This window comes from Triticum dicoccoides, chromosome 4A (assembly GCF_002162155.2).
Source record: "Triticum dicoccoides isolate Atlit2015 ecotype Zavitan chromosome 4A, WEW_v2.0, whole genome shotgun sequence".
Lineage (NCBI taxonomy): Eukaryota > Viridiplantae > Streptophyta > Magnoliopsida > Poales > Poaceae > Triticum > Triticum dicoccoides.
In genome coordinates, this window is record NC_041386.1 from 401,045,755 (window position 1) to 401,066,297 (window position 20,543).

A 20,543-nucleotide genomic window follows, 5' to 3' on the forward strand; every position below is an offset into this window, starting at 1 on the left:
TGGTTCCCTGTATCGCATTCCCGAGCCGCCCCGCCGTTTCTGTCGTCGCCGACGACAAGTCGCCGGCGAGTTTGACCTAGCTGACCAGGGGGTTGACCTCCCCTGGGTCCGGACAAGTGGGCCCAGAGCCCTGCTAATTTAGTTTAGTACTAATTAACTTTTAGTTAACCAGCTAAGTCACTGACATTTGGGCCCACGCCCTAATTAACTTTGGTTAGCATTTAACTTAGCACTAATTAACTCCGTTGATTACCTGTGACACCGACACGCGGACTCCACTGGTCAGATTTGACCTGGCCGACACGCGGACCACACTCCGTTGACCTGCTGACGTCACACCTATGTCATGCTGACACAATAACTCTTTTTCTGGAATTATTCTTATTCACGAAATTCCACAAATTAATGCAAACTTCTAAAATTCATAGAAATTCAACCATAACTCCAAATCAAACAAATTATATATGAAAATTGATCAGAAAAATCCAATCTATCCATCTGTACCCTTTTCATGCATGTTAGAACAACTTCTAGCTACTGTTTAGGACAAATCATGTAAATGGCATTTGAATTTCCACATATGGAGTTTGAATTTGAACCTTTGGTTCAAACCAACATCATTTAATCTGGTTGCTAGTTGCATTAGCTCAATCAACAGCATATTGCCATGTCACATTCATGCATCATATTGTTTCATGGTATTGATTGTGTTTCTCCTTTGTTTGCCGGTGACTGTCCCCTCTCAGTAGACGATGCTCCGACGATTGTTCGATGACACCGATGAAGAACTATATTATCTTCAGAAGTGCCAGGCAAGAAAAACCCCCTTGTTCATTCCGATACAATACCACTCTCTCGCTCCTGCTCTCTTTTACTGCATTAGGACAACAACGATTCAACTGTTACATACTGCGGTAGTTGAACCCCTTATCCTCTGCATGACCTGTCATTGCCACAGTAAATAGATGAAACCCACTAGCATGAGTAGGAGTTGTTTGAGCCCTGATGTGCCTACTCATTCAAGCTTTTTGTCATGCCTACTACTTCTTAGAGTTGAGTCGGGCCTGATTCATTGGGAATGAATTGGAATGTGGTGAACATGTCCTACTGTTGAGAGCTAAGTGTGTGAACACGATTTGGTAAAGGTAGCGGTGAGAGGCCATGTAGGAGTACATGGTGGGTTGTCTCATTGCAGCCGTCCTCAGGAACTGAGTTCTGTGTTTGTGATCCATGAACAGTTACTACCACACATTGGGCTCCGGGCACTCCAAGCTCTCTCGACTTATTAATCAACCTGATCTCTGTCCAGGAGTTGCAACTAGTTTCTGGTGTTTGTAGGTAGTTTTAGTATTCTACCAAGTGGCACCCGGTACAGGTTGGCTTGGGACAGACTAGGCACCGTGGCCGGGTAGACCAAGCGCCGCCCGTTTGGTGGGCTTGGAACCCTGTACACATCATTTGGGGCCGTGAGCGACACCCCAGCCGGATCTCCTTGCGGATGGAACCCGAATAGGCGATAAACCTGGACTAGAGACTTGTGTGGTTAGTCAGGTCGTGGCCGACTCCCTCGCCAGGCTTCCGCTTGAAGGTTGCCGAGGTACATGACGTGTACATGGTGGTAAGTGGCGAGAGCGTGTGTGAAGAAGTACACCCCTCCAGGGTTATCATTATCTATTCGAATAGCCGGATTCCTCGGATATGGAAACTTGGACCCCTTGCATAGTTCATAGACAAGTGAAAGTGGATACTCTAAAATGCGCAAGATAAGTGTGAGTGCTATGGATGGCTTTCTCGTAGGAAGACGGGAGCGGATCCATAGTGGTGTATTGGTATGGTGAATATGTGGACTCGTGTGCGCCATCTCAAAAGAGTTACTTGCAATCGTAGTTCAGGATAACCACCGAGTCAAAGCTGGCTTGCTGCAGTCAAACTCCACCACCCCCTTTGTTGATACTGATACGTATGTAGATAGTTCTGATGTAAGTCTTGCTAGGTACATTTGTACTCACGTTTGCCTATTTTATGTTTTTGCAGAGAGACGTCAGTCTCGCTAGTAGTTCCGTGTGGACTCCGACGTTTAGCTTATTACCTCAGCTACGATCTTGTGCCCTTGGCAGGATCTGGTAGATAGTCAGGCTTCTCAGCCTTTTTCATTTGTAGATGTTTGTACTCAGACATGTTAAACTTCCGCATGTGCTTTGACTTGTATGCTCTGAATGTTGGGTCATGAGACCCTTGTTTGTAATATCTCGCTCCTCGGAGCCTAATGAATAAATACCTGAGTCGTAGAGTCTTGTTGTGATGCCATGTTGTATTTACACATATCGAGCATATTGTGTGTATGATTGAAATGCTTGGTATGTGTGGGATCCGACAACCTAGTTGTTTATCCCCCGCAGCCTCTCTTATGGGGAAATGTAGTCCAGTGCTTCCTTGAGCCATAGTAGTCCACTACAGCCCGGTTCACCGGAGTCCTGCTAGCCCAGCACTACTGCTCAGGACACTTGACTGGCCGGCATGTGTTTCACTTCGTTCCTATGTCTGTCCCTTCGGGGAAATGTCACGCGGTGACATCCGGAGTCCTGCCTAGCCTGCTACAGCCCGGGTTACCGGAGTCCTGTTTGCCTAGTGCTACAGCCCGAATTCACATGCTGCTGACCGACATGCTCGAGGTTGATTCATGTATGCCTGTCCCCATGGGTTAGTGCCGCTTTTGGTTCACGACTAGCCATGTCGGCCTGGGTTCTTTGTCATATGGATGCTAGCGACACTATCATATATGAGAGCCAAAAGGCGCAAACGGTCCCGAGCCAGGTAAGGTGGCACCCGTGGGAATACCGTGCGTGAGGCCGCAAAGTGATATGATGTGTTACATGCTAGATCAGTGTGACTTAGGATCGGGGTCCTGACAGGATACCGATGCTTTCCGTGAATTTAGCACTAAATATGGAGTTGACTCTGAGATAGTAGCTTCTTTCTGTGAATCCTTTGCTACTCATGTTGATCTCCCTAAGGAGAAGTGGTTTAAATATAATCCTCCTATTGAAGTAAAAGTAGTTGCACCTATTAAAGTTGAAGAAAAGACTATCACTTATAATGATTCTGTTGTTCCTACTGCTTACATTGAGAAACCACCATTCCCTATTAGAATAAAGGATCATGCTAAAGCTTCAACTATGGTTTGTAAGAGTAATACAAGAACACCTACACCCTCTGAGCAAATGAAAGTTCAACCTAGTGTCGCTATGCTTAAAGATCTCTTGGCCGATAATATTAATGGGCATGTTATTTACTTTTGTGATGAAGCTGCTAGAATTGCTAGACCTGACACCAAAACTAAACATACACCTATTGTAGGCATGCCTGTTATTTCTATTAAAATATGATATCATTGCTATCATGGCTTATGTGCTATGGGTGCTAGTGCAAGTGCAATACCTCATTCCTTATATAACGAAATTATGCATGATATTGCACCTGCTGAGATAGAGGAAAATTATGTTATAATTAAGCTTGCCAGTAGAGACACTATTTCACCAGTTGGGATTGTTAGAGATGTTGAAGTCTTGTGTGGGAATGTTAAATATCCTGCAGATTTTCTTGTTCTTGGTTCCCCACAAGATAACTCTTGTCCCACTATATTTGGTAGACCCTTCTTGAATACTATTAATGCTAGGATAGATTGCAAAAAGGATGTTGTTACTATTGGTTTGGGGGATATGTCTCCTGAGTTTAATTTTTCTAAATTTCGTAGACAACCCCATGATAAAGAATTGCCTAGTAAAGATGAAATTATTGGTCTTGCTTCTATTGCCGTGCCTCCTAATGATCCTTTAGAACAATATTTGCTAGACCATGAAATGATATGTTTATCAATTAAAGAAGGGAAATAGATGAAGTATTCTTTGAACAGGGACCTTTTTTCAAACACAACTTCTCTATTGAAATCCTAGGGGATCCTCCTCCACCCAAGGGTGATCCCGTGTTTGAGCTTAAACCTTTACCTGATACTCTTAAATATGCTTATCTTGATGAGAAGAGATATATCATGTTATTATAAGTGCTAACCTTTTAGACCATGAAGAAAAGAAATTATTGAAAACTCTGAAGAAGCACCGTGCTGCTATTGGATATACTCTGGATGATCTTATGGGCATTACTCCCACTCTATGCCAGCACAAAATAAAATTGGAGAAAGGCGCAAAACCGGTTGTTGATCACCAACGACGGTTAAATCCTAAGATGAAAGAAGTGGTAAGAAAATAAATACTAAAGCTTATGGAGGCAGGTATATCCCGTTGCTGATAGTCAGTGGGTATGTCTTGTCCATTGTGTCCCTAAGAAGGGAGGTATTACTGTTGTTCCTAATGATAAAGATGAATTGATCCCACAAAGAATTGTTACAGGTTATAGAATGGTAATTGATTTCCGCAAATTAAATAAAGCTACTAAAAAGGATCATTACCCTTTAACTTTTGTTGATCAAATGCTAGAAAGATTATCCAAACATACAGATTGTTTCTTTCTAGATGGTTATTCTGGTTTCTCTCAAATACCCATGTCAAAAGAGGATCAAGAAAAGACAACTTTTACTTGCCCTTTCGGTACCTTTGCTTATAGACGTATGCCTTTTGGTTTATGCAATGCACCAGATACCTTTCAAAGATGGATGACTACTATATTCTCTGACTTTTTTGAAAAGATTGTTGAGGTTTTCATGGATGATTTCTCCGTATATGGAACTTCCTTTGATGATTGCTTAAGCAACCTTGATCGAGTTTTGCAGAGATGTCAAGAAACTAATCTTGTCTTGAATTGGGAGAAGTGCCACTTTATGGTTAATGAAGGTATTGTCTTGGGGCATAAAATTTCTGAAAGATGTATTGAAGTTGATAAAGCTAAGGTAGATGCTATTGAAAAGATGCCATGTCCTAAGGACATCAAAGGTATAAGAATTTCCTTGGTCATGCCAGTTTTCATAGGAGGTTCAATAAGGACTTTCCTAAAACTTCTAGGCCTCTGACTAATCTATTACAAAAAGATGTTCCATTTGTCTTTGATGATGATTGTGTAGAAGCATTTGAAATACTTAAGAAAGCCTTGATTTCTGCACCTTTCATTCAGCCACCTCATTGGAACTTACCTTTTGAAATTATGTGTTATGCTAGTGATTATGGTGTAGGGGTTGTTCTAGGACAAAGAGTTGATAAGAAATTAAATGTTATCCAATATGCTAGTAAGACTCTGGACAGTGCCTAGAGAAATTACGCTACTACTGAAAAAGAATTTTTAGCAGTTGTGTTTGCTTGTGATAAGTTCAGACCTTATATTGTTGATGCTAAAGAAACTATTCACACTGATCATGCGACGATTAAATATCTTATGGAAAATAAATATGCTAAACCTAGAATTATTAGATGGGTTCTCTTCCTTCAAGAATTTGATTTGCATATTATTGATAGAAAGGGAGCTGAGAACCCAGATGCAGACAACTTGTCTAGGTTAGAGAATGTTCTTGATGACCCACTACCTATTGATGATAGTTTTCCTGATGAACAATTAGCTGTCATAAATGCTTCTCGTACTGCTCCATGGTATGCTGATTATGCTAATTACATTGTTGCTAAATTTATACCACCAAGTTTCACGTACCAGCAAAAGAAAAAGTTTTTCTACGATTTAAGGCATTACTTCTGGGACAAACCACACCTTTATAAAGGAGTAGATGGTGTTATTAGACGTTGTGTACCTGAGCATGAACATGAACAGATCCTACACAAGTGTCATTTTGAGGAATACGGAGGACACCATGCTAGAGATAGAACTGCACATAAGGTATTGCAATCCAATTTTTATTGGCCTATTTTCTTCAAGGATGCCCGTAAGTTTGTCATGACTTGTTATGAATGTCAAAGAATTGGTCATATTAGTTCATTGGCGGTCATCAAGAGTAGATGGTGTTATTTCTATGATTTAAGGCATTACTTCTGGGATGACCCACACCTTTATAAAGGAGTAGATGGTGTTATTAGACGTTGTGTACCTGAGCATGAACATGAACAGATCCTACACAAGTGTCATTCCGAGGAATACGGGGGACACCATGCTGGAGATAGAACTGCACATAAGGTATTGCAATCCAATTTTTATTGGCCTACTCTCTTCAAGGATTCCCGTAAGTTTGTCTTGACTTGTTATGAATGTCAAAGAGTTGGTCATATTGTCACTTACCTCTTGAACTAGAACATAAGGCATATAGGGCCATTAAAGAACTCAATTATGATTTCAAACTTGCCAGTGAGAAGAGGTTATTTTACATTAGCTCACTTGATGAATGGAGATCCCAGGCTTATGAGAATGCCAAACTGTTTAAAGAAAAAATTAAAAGATGGAATGACAAAAGGGTACTAAAGAGTCAATTTAATGAAGGTGATTATGTTTTGCTATACAACTCTCGTTTAAGATTTTTTTTGCAGGCAAACTACTCTCAAAATGGGAACGTCCTTACGCCATCGAGGAGGTCTATCATTCCAGTTCCATAAAAATCAACAACTTCGAAGGCACAAATCCGAGGGTGGTGAACGGTCAAAGAATTAAACATTATATCTCAGGTAATCCTATAAATGTTGAAACAAATGTTATTGAAACCGTAACCCCAGAGGAATACATAAGGGGCACTTTCCATAACGCTCCAGACTCCAAAAAGGAAGAGGTATGAAGTACGGTAAGTAAACCGACTCCAAAATAGTTCTAATAGCATTTTTTCTCTGTTTTGGAATATTTAAGAAAGTAGGAAAATAAGAAGCAGTCCGGGAAGGACACGAGGCGTCCACGAGGGTGGAGGGCGCGCCCCCTGCCTTGTGGGAACCTCGTTCGCTCTCCAGACTCCGTTTTTCTTCCACGATGCTTCTTTTGGTCGGTAAAAATTCACTATATATTCTCCCGAAGGTTTTGACCACCATATCACGCGAATATCACCTGTTTTTGTTTTGAGCTGTTTTCTACCAGGGTTGTCAAGGTCGGGCATCATGTCGTCTCCTTCCTCCAACAATGAGGGCAACGATGCTTGGCTAATGGAGATAGAGCTGAAGAGAGAAGAACGCAGTGAGATCAACAAGGATGATAGGATCAACATGGCCATGGGAGATCAAGTTCCAGTAGTAGAAGACGAGGACATCCTTCAACCTCATCGCAATCTCCTTACCCCAACGAAGATTGACGCTTTCAAGATGATTGAGTTAGCTCGCATTCAAAACAAGTATCTTACAAGTGAAAATATTTTGTCCAAGGAGCATATCATTGCACTCAAGGGCATCACCCCCAAATTGGAGGATCTCCTATGCTCGATGTGCGACTATCCATCATCGCCATCATCTTCTCCACCAACAAAGAAGACATAAACACATGGGTATGAGCACTCCCCTTGGCAACTGCCAAGCTTGGGGGAGTGCCCTGGTATCATATCATCATCACACTTTTTATCTATACCATTTTTCTTAGTTCAATCCTTTTTGGTAATATCTTCATCTAGTAGAATAAAGTTTTAGTATGATCTAATTTTGAGTTTTGCTTTATGATCCTTCTATGTAATCGAGTCCGTGAGCTATATATAGTAAAAATAAGTCAAGGGCTTTGCCATCTTGCTATGATCTTGAGTTAATAAAAATAAAAGAGAAGAGAAAGAATAAAAAGAATTAAAGAGATCATATGGATCTTATGGAGAGTAATGACTTCACATATAAAGAGTATGATGAATCAAAGTTGTTGAAAGTTGACAAACATAGTTTTGGTCATCGTTGGAATTAATAGGAAGTAATAAAGAAAAATAGATCTTAACATATAAATATACTATCTTGGACATCTTTTATGATTGTGAGCACTCACTAAAATATGACATGCTAAAGAGTTGATGTTGGACAAGGAACACAATGTAATGGGTTATGTTTTCTTACATCTGAAATAAATTATATTGTCATGGACCATCCAACATGTTGAGCTTGCCTTTCCCTCTCATGCTAGCCAAATTCTTTGCACAAAGTAGAGATACTACTTGTGCTTCCAAATATCCTTAAACCCAGTTTTGCCATGAGAGTCCACCACATCTACCTATGGATTGAGTAAGATCCTTCAAGTAAGTTGTCATTGTTGCAAGCAATGAAAATTGCTCTCTAAATACGTATGATTTATTAGTGCGGAGAAAATAAGATTTATACGATCTTGTGATGTGGAAGAAATAAAAGCGACGGACTGCATAATAAAGGTCCATATCACAAGTGGCAATATAAAGTGACGTTCTTTTGCATTAAGATTTCATGCATCCAACCATAAAAGAACAGGACAACCTCTGCCTCCCTCTACGAAAGGCCTATCTTTTATTCTTGTCTTATACTTCATACAAGAGTCATGGCGATCTTCACCTTTCCTTTTTAAATCTTATCCTTTGGCAAGCACAATATGTTGGAAAGATCCAGATATATATAGCTAATTGGATGTGAGTTTTCATGAACTATTATTGTTGACATTACCCTTGAGGTAAAAGGTTGGAAGGCAAAACTATAAGCCCCTATCTTTCTCTGTGTCCGATTAAAACTTCGTACCCATCTATAATGCGTGAGTGTTAGCAATTGTGGAAGACTAAATGATAGTTGAGTATGTGGACTTGCTGAAAAGCTCTTATATTGACTCTTTCCGATGTTATGATAAATTACAATTGCTTCAATGACTGAGATTATAGTTTGTTAGTTTTTAGTCAAGTTTATGATTCATACTTGAAATTGTGAATGATTGTTACTTTAGCATAAGAGATCATATGACAATATATATATATATATGTATGTATGTATATATATATATATGTTGTTGTTGTAAGAATGATCATGATGCTCTCATGTCCGTATTTTATTTTTATCGACAACTCTATCTCTAAACATGTGGTCATATTTTTCGATATCGGCATCCGATTGAGCACAAGCGAGGTCTAAGCTTGGGGTAGTTGATACGTCCATTTTGCATCATGCTTTTATATCGATATTTATTTCATTATGGGCTGTTATTACACATTATGTCACAATACTTATGCCTATTCTCTCTTATTTTACAAGGTTTACATGAAGAGGGGGAATACCCGCAGCTGGAATTCTGGGCTGGAAAAGGAGCAAATATTAGAGATCTATTCTGCACAACTCCAAAAGTCCTAAAACTTCACGGGAGCATGTTTCATAATATATAAAAAAATTGGGCAAAGGAAGTACCAGAGGGGGGCCACCAACCATCCATGAGGGTGGGGGGCGCGCCCTACCCCCTGGGCGCGCGCCCCTGCCTTGTGGGCCCCCTGGCAGGCCTCCGGTGGCCAACTTCTGCTATATGAGGTCTTTTGCCTTGGAAAAAAAATCATAAGCTAGCTCACGGGACGAAACTCCGCCGCCATGAGGCAGAACCTTGGCGGAACCAATCTAGGTCTCCGGCGGAGCTGTTCTGCCGGGGAAACTTCCCTCCGGGAGGGGGAAATCATCACCACCGGCATCATCATCGGTCCTCTCATTGGGAGGGGGTCAATCTCCATCAACATCTTCACCAGCACCATCTAATCTCAAACCCTAGTTCATCTCTTGTATCCAATATTTGTCTCAAAACCTCAGATTGGTGCCTGTGGTTTGCTAGTACTGTTTATTACTCCTTGTAGTTGATTCTAGTTGGTTTATTCAGTGGAAGATCATATGTTCAGATCCTTTATGCATATTAATACCCCTCTGATTATGCACATGAATATGATGTGTGAGCAGTTACGTTTGTTCCTGAGGACATGGGAGAAGTCTTGCTATAAGTAGTCATGTGAATTTCGTATTCGTTCTATTTTTGATGAGATGTATGTTGTCTTTCCTCTAGTGGTGTCATCTGATCGTCGAATACATGACACTTGACAATTGTTTTGGCCTAGAGGAAGGCATTGGGGAGTAATAAGTAGATGATGGGTTGCTAGAGTGACAGAAGCTTAAACCCTAGTTTATGAGCTGCTTCGTAAGGGGCTGATTTGGATCCATATGTTTCATGCTATGGTTAGGTTTACCTTAATACTTCTTTTGTAGTTGCGGATGCTTGCAATAGTGGTTAATCATAAGTGGGACGCTTGTCCAAGGAAGGGCATTACCTAAGCACCGGCCCACCCACATATCAAATTATCAAAGTATCGAACGCGAATCATATGAACGTGATGAAAACTAGCTTGACGATAATTCCCATGTGTCCTCGGGAGCGCTTTCCTTTATATAAGATTTTGTCTAGGCTTGTCCTTTGCTACAAAAAGGATTGGGCCATCTTGTTGCACCTTATTTACTTTCATTACTTGTTACCCGTTACAAATTACCTTATCACAAAACTATCTGTTACCGATAATTTTAGTGCTTGCAGAGAATACCTTACTAAAAATTGCTTATCATTTCCTTCTACTCCTTGTTGAGTTAGACACTCTTACTTATTGAAAGGACTACAATAGATCCCCTATACTTGTGGGTCATCAAGCACCTCTTCCCATTGCAAGATAAATAGATCAAGTTGGCCAAACAAAACCCAAATATCAAAGAAGAAATGCGAGGCTATAAGAAATCATGCATATAAGAGATCAAAGAAGATTCAAATAACTTTCATGGATAAATAGATAGATCTGATCATAAACTCAAAGTTCATCCGATCCCAACAAACACACCGCCAAAAGAGTTACATCATATGGATCTCCAAGAGACCATTGTATTGAGAATCAAATGAGAGAGAGGAAGCCAGCTAGCTACTAACTACGGCCCCGAAGGTCTACAAAGACCTACTCACGCATCATCGGAGAGGCACCAGTGGAAGTGGTGAACCCCTCCGTGATGGTGTCTAGATTGGATCTGGTTGTTCTGGACTCTACGGTTGCTGGAATTGATTTTGACGACTCCCCTAAGGTTTCTGGCATAATGGGGTATTTATAGAGCAAAGAGGTGGTCCGTGGGGCACCCGAGGTGGGAACAACCCACCAAGGTGGGCCTGGGCCTCCTAACGAGCCCTGGTGGGTTGTGCTCTCCTTGGAGCACCCCCAGGTGCAACCTTAGCCCATTAGGTGTCTTCTGGTCCATAAAAAATCTCCGTAAAGTTTCATTGCATTTTGACTCCATTGGGTATTGGTTTTCTGCGATGTAAAAAACATGTAAATAATAGCAACTGACACTTGGCACTATGTCAATAGGTTAGTACCAAAAATGACTATAAAATGATTATAAAACATCCAAGAATGATAATATAAAAACATGGAACAATCAAAAATTATAGATACGTTGGAGACATATTGCCTACCCCGACGTTGCTTGGTAGCGTGTTCGGGGCAGGCCTGGGGGCTTCTGTTGGTGCAACAAACCCTGGGTCTGTTGCCCAGACTGTGCACAGGCACAAGAACAAGAATGAAACACCAACCCACGGTAGCATACAAGAAACCAAGGGATTCAAAGCACCAAGAATGAGCCAGGGAATGAGGATATCGTCAAGAGAAAAGCAAGCAAGACCGGCAAGGGGCGAGGTCACCTCCAGAAGCAGACAGCCGAAACAACCATGCAGGTCCTGCCGGGCTCACGAAGGCAGAGGTACGTCATCAACCACTCCACCACGACCCACGTCATCGATCAGTGCGCTGTCAAGCCGCAAAGTAATTAAGTGGCAGCCATTCGCCACATGGCATCCATTTCCTATAGAAGAAACCCACAAATGACACCCATCCTGCCACGTGTCAAGAGAACAGACACGGAGCTAGAAAGATAGCCCGACAAGCCTTTCCGGGCAACCAACGATGTGACGTTAAGTGGTGCATTTAATGCGCCCTGTCAGCCCGCATAGTTATGTATGATAGTAGTGTTTGCTATCTTATTAGCGCGTAATGACTACTTTGCCACTGTGGTTACACCTTGATCTATAAAAGGAGGCCCATAGCAACCGGAGAAAGGGTTAGAAGGTTGGATAACTCACAACCCCATATGCGCCTAGTCGCTGCTACCTGAGGCAACCCCTGCCAGGCAAGTGTATTACGCACCACCACCACCTTTTACACCATCAATCCACCAAAGCAAGAGTAGGGTTTTACACCTCGCGGCGGCTCGAACCTGGGTAAATTTCCCGTGTGATCTCTGCCGCGCTGCCCCACCCTCGTCTACTCTTTATGTAACGCGTCGCCGCCCTGCCGAACCAGCAAGGGGCCTCCTGGTCCCATAGGTGGTTGTGGTTTCCCGCGAAAGTGGCCTTAGCGCAACTAGTGTTGGCAGAGAGGAGAGGTACTTCTTCAAATCCTATAGTGCAGCCTCCGCTCCCAAGGTCCATTTCATTGGACCTGCCTTTTTCAAAATTTTGAAAAATGCAAGGGCGTTCTCAACAGACTTAGACATGAACCTGCTTATTGCGGCGATGCATCCAACAAGACGTGGCACATCCTTGACGTGTTTCGGTGATTCAATCTGCTCAATTTCTTTGATCTTGTCGTGATTGGCGTCAATTCCACACTGAGATACAAAGAACCTGTGAAGCTTGCTGGATGGAATGCCAAACACACACTTCTCAGGATTTGAGCTTCAAGTTGATTTTGCGCAGATTTGCAAATGTCTACTCTATGTCTTGAATTAGTGTAGCTTTATCCTGGATTTTGACCACTATATCATCCATATAGTCTTCCACATTTCCGTGTAGCTGAGGATCAAGACCAATATGGAGTGCCCTTGCAAATGTTGAACCAACACTCTTCAATCTGAAAGGCATATGTACAAAATAGTATGTGCCACACGGAGTGGTGAATGCGGTTTTCTTATAATATTCCTTGGCCATAAATGTGATAGCCTGGCTTGTTGGGGATGGTAGACTACTCATATCAATAATGAATTCCTTCTTTTCCGGGAGCCCATTCGGAAAGAACTCCAAAGTCAAGCATGCTCAGCTTGGAGTAGTTTCAGGATGGGTGACCAGCCGGGAAGTTGCTCCCGGGTGCGCACGAGTGAGGACAAAGTGCGCAAAAAAGACTAGTATTGATCTGTGGGACCAGTCTAGATCCTGCCAGGAGTAACGACCACTCGCGGGTTTGTCCGGGGCATTACAAGTTGGTATCAGAGCCGACACTCGCGGTTACACAGATGTTTGAGGACAGGTGCACGGTCATATTGTGCATGACGTTTGTGACCCTTCGTGGCACACGGCATGACACATGTGCCGGACTGGATGCACAGACGTATGTGCCAAGAGGGAACATTCCTGTGGCTCGACGAGGATGTTGGTTCCCCTAAGTGGGGGTGTATGTGATAGCCTGGTTTATCGGGGATGGTAGACTAGTCATATCAATAAGGAATTCATTCTTTTCCGGGAGCCCATTCGGAAAGAACTACAAAGTTAAGCGTGCTCAGCTTGGAGTAGTTTCAGGATGGGTGACTGACTGGAAGTTGCTCCTGGGTGCGCATGAGTGAGGAAAAAGTGCGCAGAAAAGACTAGTATTGATCTGTGGTGCCAGTCAAGATCCCGCCAAGAGTAACAACCACCGGCGGGTGTGTCCGGGGCATTACAATAAACATCTGATGTTAACCAGAATAGGCGTCATGTAAACTAATTAAATCACAACATGCAGTTGTCAGAGTGGAGCCAGCGGACTATGGGGTAGGGTTGACCCTTTGCTGGTTCGGTCGGGGCTCAGTTTGTTGGCGCCTTGATGGGCGGCCATCAAGAACCATGGTGGCCCAGCGATTTGCAGCACCTTCCACAAAAGGAAGGTGAGAGTTTGTGGAAGTACATGCAGCAGTTCAGCCGGGTGCACAGGAACATTCTGGACACGCACCCGATAGCTGTGGTTGTTGTGTTCCAGTCCAACGTATGAAACCACGGGATACGTTCCAAGATGAACGTCCGGTTGCCCTAGAATGTGCCCAAGAGGAGGAGGGGAGGCGACTCCCTAGAGAGGAGGATGGCATCAACGTTGATTTAGAAGAAGACGATGTTGCCAACCATAATAAGAACAAGACACACAATAAGAAGTGCAAGGAGAAAAAGTGTTGGCTATCGAAGGATTAGGCACTCCTAGTATCGGCAAGAAGGCCTAGACCGAAACCCCGGCAAGGAACTTGCCCCGTGCACTGACTGCTTGGAAGCTGCGGCGGCAGAGAGAGCTGGGAACGCTGACGGGCCGTACTCCAAGATCCATTGGACCAAGGGCCATGATCTACAAGAATGTCATCAAGTTCAGAAACTCGTCAAGAAGGAGAAGGCTGAATACGAGAAGCGTCATAAGGAGAGAGGCCAAGACGATGTTGGTGGGAAGGCCGTGGCGGCCGAGGACACCACCCCGGCAAGGTCCCCCAACATCAAGTGAAACCTGCTAAAGGCCATGAGAAGAAGGACTATGGTGATGAAAGTGACAAGGAGGATGAAGAGTAAACCAGTGAGAAAGAGTTCCAAGAGGCCACAGAGACCTTGTGTGTTGACGGAGGTGCATCCCTACACTCCTCCCACTGCCAGCTTAAATAGTAGGCATTTGAGGTCAATGTCGTAGAGCTAGCAGTGGACTCCCGAAAACCACTCAAATGGTCCCTCACGCCCATCATCTTTGATCAGGGGGATTACCCTGATCGCACCATGACAGTAGGGTGTTTGCCATTGTTGGTTTCACCAATGATTCGCAACCTCAAAGTCACAAAGATGTTGGTTGACGGCGGGGCTGGGTTGAATTTGATTTCCCCCAAGGTGCTCAACAAGCTTTAGATAGAAGATGAAGAGCTCAAGGTTACTGGTACTTTCAAAGGATCAACCCCGGCACGAGTCGTCCTAAGGGAAAGATCACACTTCCGGTAACATTTGGAGGAGAATTGAACTACTGAACCGAGAAGCTTGTGTTTGATGTGGTTGATCTCCCCTATCATACAATGGAATCCTTGGTCACCCAACCCTGGCAAAATTCATGGCGGCATCTCACTATGTCGACAACAAGCTGAAGATGCCAGGGCCGATGGGCGTTGAGGGAGTCCTGGATTAGGGGGTCTCCGGACAGCCGGACAATATCCTTTGGCCGGACTGTTGGACTATGAAGATACGAGATTGAAGACTTCGTCCCGTGTCTGGATGGAACTCTACTTGGCGTGGAAGGCAAGCTAGGCAATACGGATATGTATATCTCCTCCTTTGTAACCGACCTTGTGTAACCCTAGCCCCCTCCGGTGTATGTATAAACCAGAGGGTTTAGTCTGTAGGACAACATACAATCATAACATAGGCTAGCTTCTAGGGTTTAGCCTCTTTGATCTCGTGGTAGATCAACTCTTTTAATACTCATATCATCAAGAACAATCAAGCAGGACGTAGGGTATTACCTCCATCAAGAGGGCCCGAACTTGGGTAAACATCGTGTCCCCTGCCTCTTGTTACCATCTGCCTTAGACGCATAGTTCGGGACCCCCTACCCGAGATACGCCGGTTTTGACACCGACATTGGTGCTTTCATTGAGACTGCTGGATTTACCTCTGGCCACGGACTCCGAGCCACCTCCATCCGTGCTCGTTGAATCCGACGGGGCGCCGATCATGGAGTTCACCTCCGCAGATATCTTTCAGCACTCACCTTTCCGAGATGTGCTAAATTCATTAAGGCATCTCTCCCTATCTGGAGAACCTTGGCCGAACTATGTCCGGCTAGAATGGGATGCGGACGACGAAGAAATTCGCTACCCACCCACCACCCACTTAGTAGCCACTCTCGACGACTTAACCGACATGCTCGACTTCGACTCCGAAGACATCGACGGTACGGACGACGATGCAGGAGACGAACAGGAACCACCGCCCATAGGGCGCTGGACCGCCACTTCATCACATTACGTATACATGGTGGATACACCCAGAGAGGGCAATGTCAAAGAGACAGCGGAGGATGCCCCCTCCAAGAAACCCAAGCGCCGACTTCAGCGGCACCGCTCTAAGTCCCGCCATAGCAAAAACAGCGATAACAACGCAAGAGGAAATAACAGTCCAGTCGACTCTAGAAGAAACGACGACTGCACCACCCCGGTGGCAGAGCACGATCAAGATGCAAACTGCAAAAATAGTACGGATCCGATGTCCGAACATGACGACGCCAAGGATAAGCCTCATCAAACCCCGTCTGGGGAAGAAAACAGTCCGGACAAAGATGCACACATCATCCCGGAAACGCACTTGGAGCAAGAGAACCTCCGCAGAAGGCTTATTGCCACAACAAGGAGACTGAAGAAACAGAAGCAAAGGCTCAAGATCGCACAAGATACGCTCAACAGCAGGTGGAACAAAGTAACAAAGTATGGTGAAAGTTACCATAAAAATAGCTATCCAAAGCGCAAGCTATTACCGGAATTTGACGATGAGGCCTTAGAGCCCATACAGCCGAAGAATGATACGACCAACCGGCCGGATCCACCACCTTGCGAACGTGATAGAGCGGCTAACAAAGTCACGCATAAGTGAACACATGATCTATGTGAGAACTTGCGTCTAAAATACGGTGCGACCAGATCCATCTATGGATCTAGGAAGCGCGCTACAGTACAAAGCCAACACCGAATACTACAATCGTCCGAACACCATGGCACATCCCAATACAGGGGTGCCGCACACCCCTTATGTTTCACTGATGAGGTGCTGAATCACGAATTCCCAGAGGAATTCAAACCGATGAACATAGAGGCGTACGATGGGACCACAGACCCTGGAGTCTGGATAGAGGACTTTATCCTCCATATTCATATGGCTCGTGGAGATGATCTCCATGCCATTAAATTCTTGCCCCTCAAGCTTAAAGGGCCAGCTCGGCACTGGCTAAAAAGCCTCCCCGAAAACTTAATTGGAAGTTGGGAGGAGCTCGAGGACGCTTTTTGGGCCAATTTTCAAGGGACTTATGTCCGACCTCCGGATGTAGACTATTTATGTCATATAATCCAACAGACCGGAGAGTCTGCCGGATAGCTTTGGAACAGGTTCCTCACCAAGAAGAACCAAACCGTCGACTGTCCGGACGCCGAAGCCTTAGCAGCTTTTAAACACAGCGTCCGAGACGAATGGCTCGCCAGACACCTCGGCCAAGAAAAACCGAGAACAATGGCAGCCCTAACAAGCCTCATGACCCGCTTTTGTGCGGGCGATGACAGCTGGTTGGCTCGTAGCAGCACCAGCAACCCAAGCACATCCGAAGTCAGGGATGGCTATGGTAAACCACGACGTAACAAAAACAATTGTCGAAATAAAGAAGGTAGCCCAGATAACACAGCGGTAAACACCGGATTCAGGGGCTCCCGACCAGGTCAGCGGAAAAAGCCTTTCAAAGGCAGCAGAGAAGGACAATCTGGCCTAAACAAAATTCTTGACAAACTCTGTCAGATTCACGGCACCCCAGACAAACCTGCAAATCATACCCACAGAGAATGTTGGGTCTTCAAGCAGGCCGGTAAGCTAAACACCGAACACAAAGGGGAAGTGACACCAAGCGAAGACGAGGATGAACCTTGCCAGCAAAGCGCCAGAGGACAGAAAAAGTTCCCACCAAAGGTTAAAATAGTAAACGTGATCCATGTGACAAAGGGGAGAAGCAAGCATGCACTCTGAGGGACACGCCTCATAGAGCCCGTCACCCCTAGGTTCAACCCCTGGTTGGCCGACCCGATCACTTTTGATCGTAGGGATCACGAGACAAATATCCGGCGTGAAGGACTGATGGCCTTGGTGTTAGACCCAATAATAAATGGGTACCATTTCACACGAGTCCTCATGGACGGCGGCAGTGATCTAAATCTGATATATTAGGACACAGTTCGCAAAATGGGGATAGACCCGACACAAATAAGCCATTGTAATACTACCTTCAAGGGAGTAATGCCAGGCCAAGAGGCCCGTTGTACGGGCTCTCTACTACTAGAGGTGGTATTCGGTTCTCCCGCTAACTTCCGAAGCGAAAGGTTAACTTTTCACATCGCCCCATTCCGCAGTGGTTATCAAGCACTACTCGGAAGAACGGCTTTCGCTCGTTTTAACGCAATACCGCATTATGATTTTCTCAAGCTTATGATGCCCAGTCCACGTGGCATCATCTCAGTTAGCGGAAATACCGAACGTTTCTTACGTACGGAAGAGGATGCGGCGGCTCTAACAGCCGCAAACTACACGTCCTTACCAACCAGAAAAAATGGTAGGTCATCAAGACCACGGACATGGTTAAACGAATCCGGTGTTCCATGATATATACATGAGATTGGATTGACGATCAAACCCTCATAAACAATACCAGGGGCTTCCCGCGTGTAATCAGGGCCAGCCCAGATCAACTTGGCTTCTCTTGAATCTTGATAGTTCATTGATAATAATCAATTCTTCTTTTTGGCAAGGCAACTCTCACCTAAGTTCTTTACTTTTACAGATGATAATCATGCTACACCCGTCCAGGATACGGCACAACGGAGACACAGGCGCAGATGTGCAGCAGGGACCCGCCCAAAGGCTCCTTTTTAGATTAAGACCCTGCGTAAACCTTTTTTACTGTCTCTTGTTGCTCACATCCTCCGGATACTCCACACAACCGAGAAGGATGCTGGCGTTATTGGCATGTGGCCACGTCAGGATTTTGCATGTACCTAGACACATGGGATTTCTTATTAAGGGCATTTTTTAGCCCGATATATGTTATAAAGACCGAACACCTTAGGGAGTGTTCGGCGTCGCAAGTTCGTCCCTATATGCATCAGCTCCGAATCATGTCTTTGGTCACATGTTGGGTTTTCCCGGCTCCCATGTTTTGGTACCTTACGTTCCGTTATATTGGCTAAGGTAGCACTGGGAGAACTACTATGATTGTGCCCTGGTTCATCCGGATGAGCACCTAAGTAGAGAAAGCCAAAAACTGACTATCATGATATAGCGAGAGACTAGTCTACCACTCAGTGACTCATTGGAATCTTCGGGATTCCTCCACATTAACGAAGGGCCGTTTCCCGGTCATGTACGTATGCGCCCAGTATTCGAATGAGCGCAGAAGTACCAGGGGCTATATAGTAGCCCCACCATCAAACTCCTATGGCGAAGTGAAAGTGTTAAAGCAATATAGTCTGATTGCCTCATTCGCTGTGCTATCACCTCCTTAACGGACCAAGACGTTGGATCAAGTGTGGATATGCATTTTCTGCGAACACTCCCGCATTATATGCGTGGGGGCGGAAGCCGACGACTGCAAACTTTTAGGTTATATACATATATACATAAACGGCCGCACAGGAGGCATCATAGTACTTTCGGGCAAAAGTATAAATACAACCTTGATAATTCAATAAAACATTGTTTTTACAATGGGAATACATGTCACTAGAACATAACATTCTTCGAGCACTGAGCCTCTATCGAACGAGCGCCTTCAAGAACTTCTTCAAAGTACGGCTCGGCAGCCACTCGGCCTACGGCCGAACCCTTTGTCGCAACAGTGGTGGCCTCCATATCCGCCCAGTATGTCTTGACATGGGCAAAGGCCATCCGTGCACCCTCTATGCACGCCGATCTCTTTATAGCATCGATGCGTGGCAGATCACCAAGGAATTGTTGCACTTAACTAAAGTAGCTATTTGGCCTTGGCCCTCCCGGCCACAGGTGATCCACAACGGACCTCATGGCAAGTCCGGACAACCTATGGAGCTCGGCCCACTCGGCCATTCGCTCATTCAACAGCAGCAGACGGCCTTGAGCGTGAAATTGTGACCAGAACAGCTTTTCCACTTCGAGACCTTTCTGATCCTTGAAGTACTCGGCCGCTTCAGCAGCACTTGCAGCCAAATCCATGTAGGCGTCCGCAGAACTCCATAGCCGGTCCAGAGGAGCATACTTCGGATCTCTGAACTTAGTCTGCAACAAGAAGGGCTTCCTAGACACGATATCTGCACCTTGATTCAGCTCCTCCTTCATCGCTCTAATTTTGGAGCGGGCTTCCTTGGCAGCCACCAGGGCCTTCTCCAGGTCCGTCGCCATCGCCCGGTTTTCTTCTTCAAGAAGCTGGTAACGGTCAGCGGCATCTTTTAACTCTACAGCCATCTTGGCTATTTTTTCTTGCTCTCGCAATGTGCGGCCTGTTCGGCCCTTAATTCTTTGGCCGCCTTTAGAGTGACCGCATTGCTACTCCTTGCTCGCTCCTTCGCTCGGGCAAGCTCCACCCGAAGGGTCTCCATGGTGGAAGCTCCATCTGCAGTCACAACATATTAAAGATACTGGCATCATGCTACTCTTATTATGTGACGATCACCAGAGAAATCACTCACCCTGTGCCTCGTCAAGCCGCTGGTTGACAAGCACGATACCGGCATCGGCCGCATCAAGTTGCCGCTTTAGCTCGGTAAATCCATCAGTTCGGCTAGCCACCGTAGCCTCAGCCACTTGCACATAAAGGCAGTCAAATTATTACCTGGGTATATGATCCTCGGGTTGCCACCGTTCTTGATGACAACCAGAGTCTCGGGGACTACTATCTGCATAGGGCACACCTAACGTATGCGGTACTATCA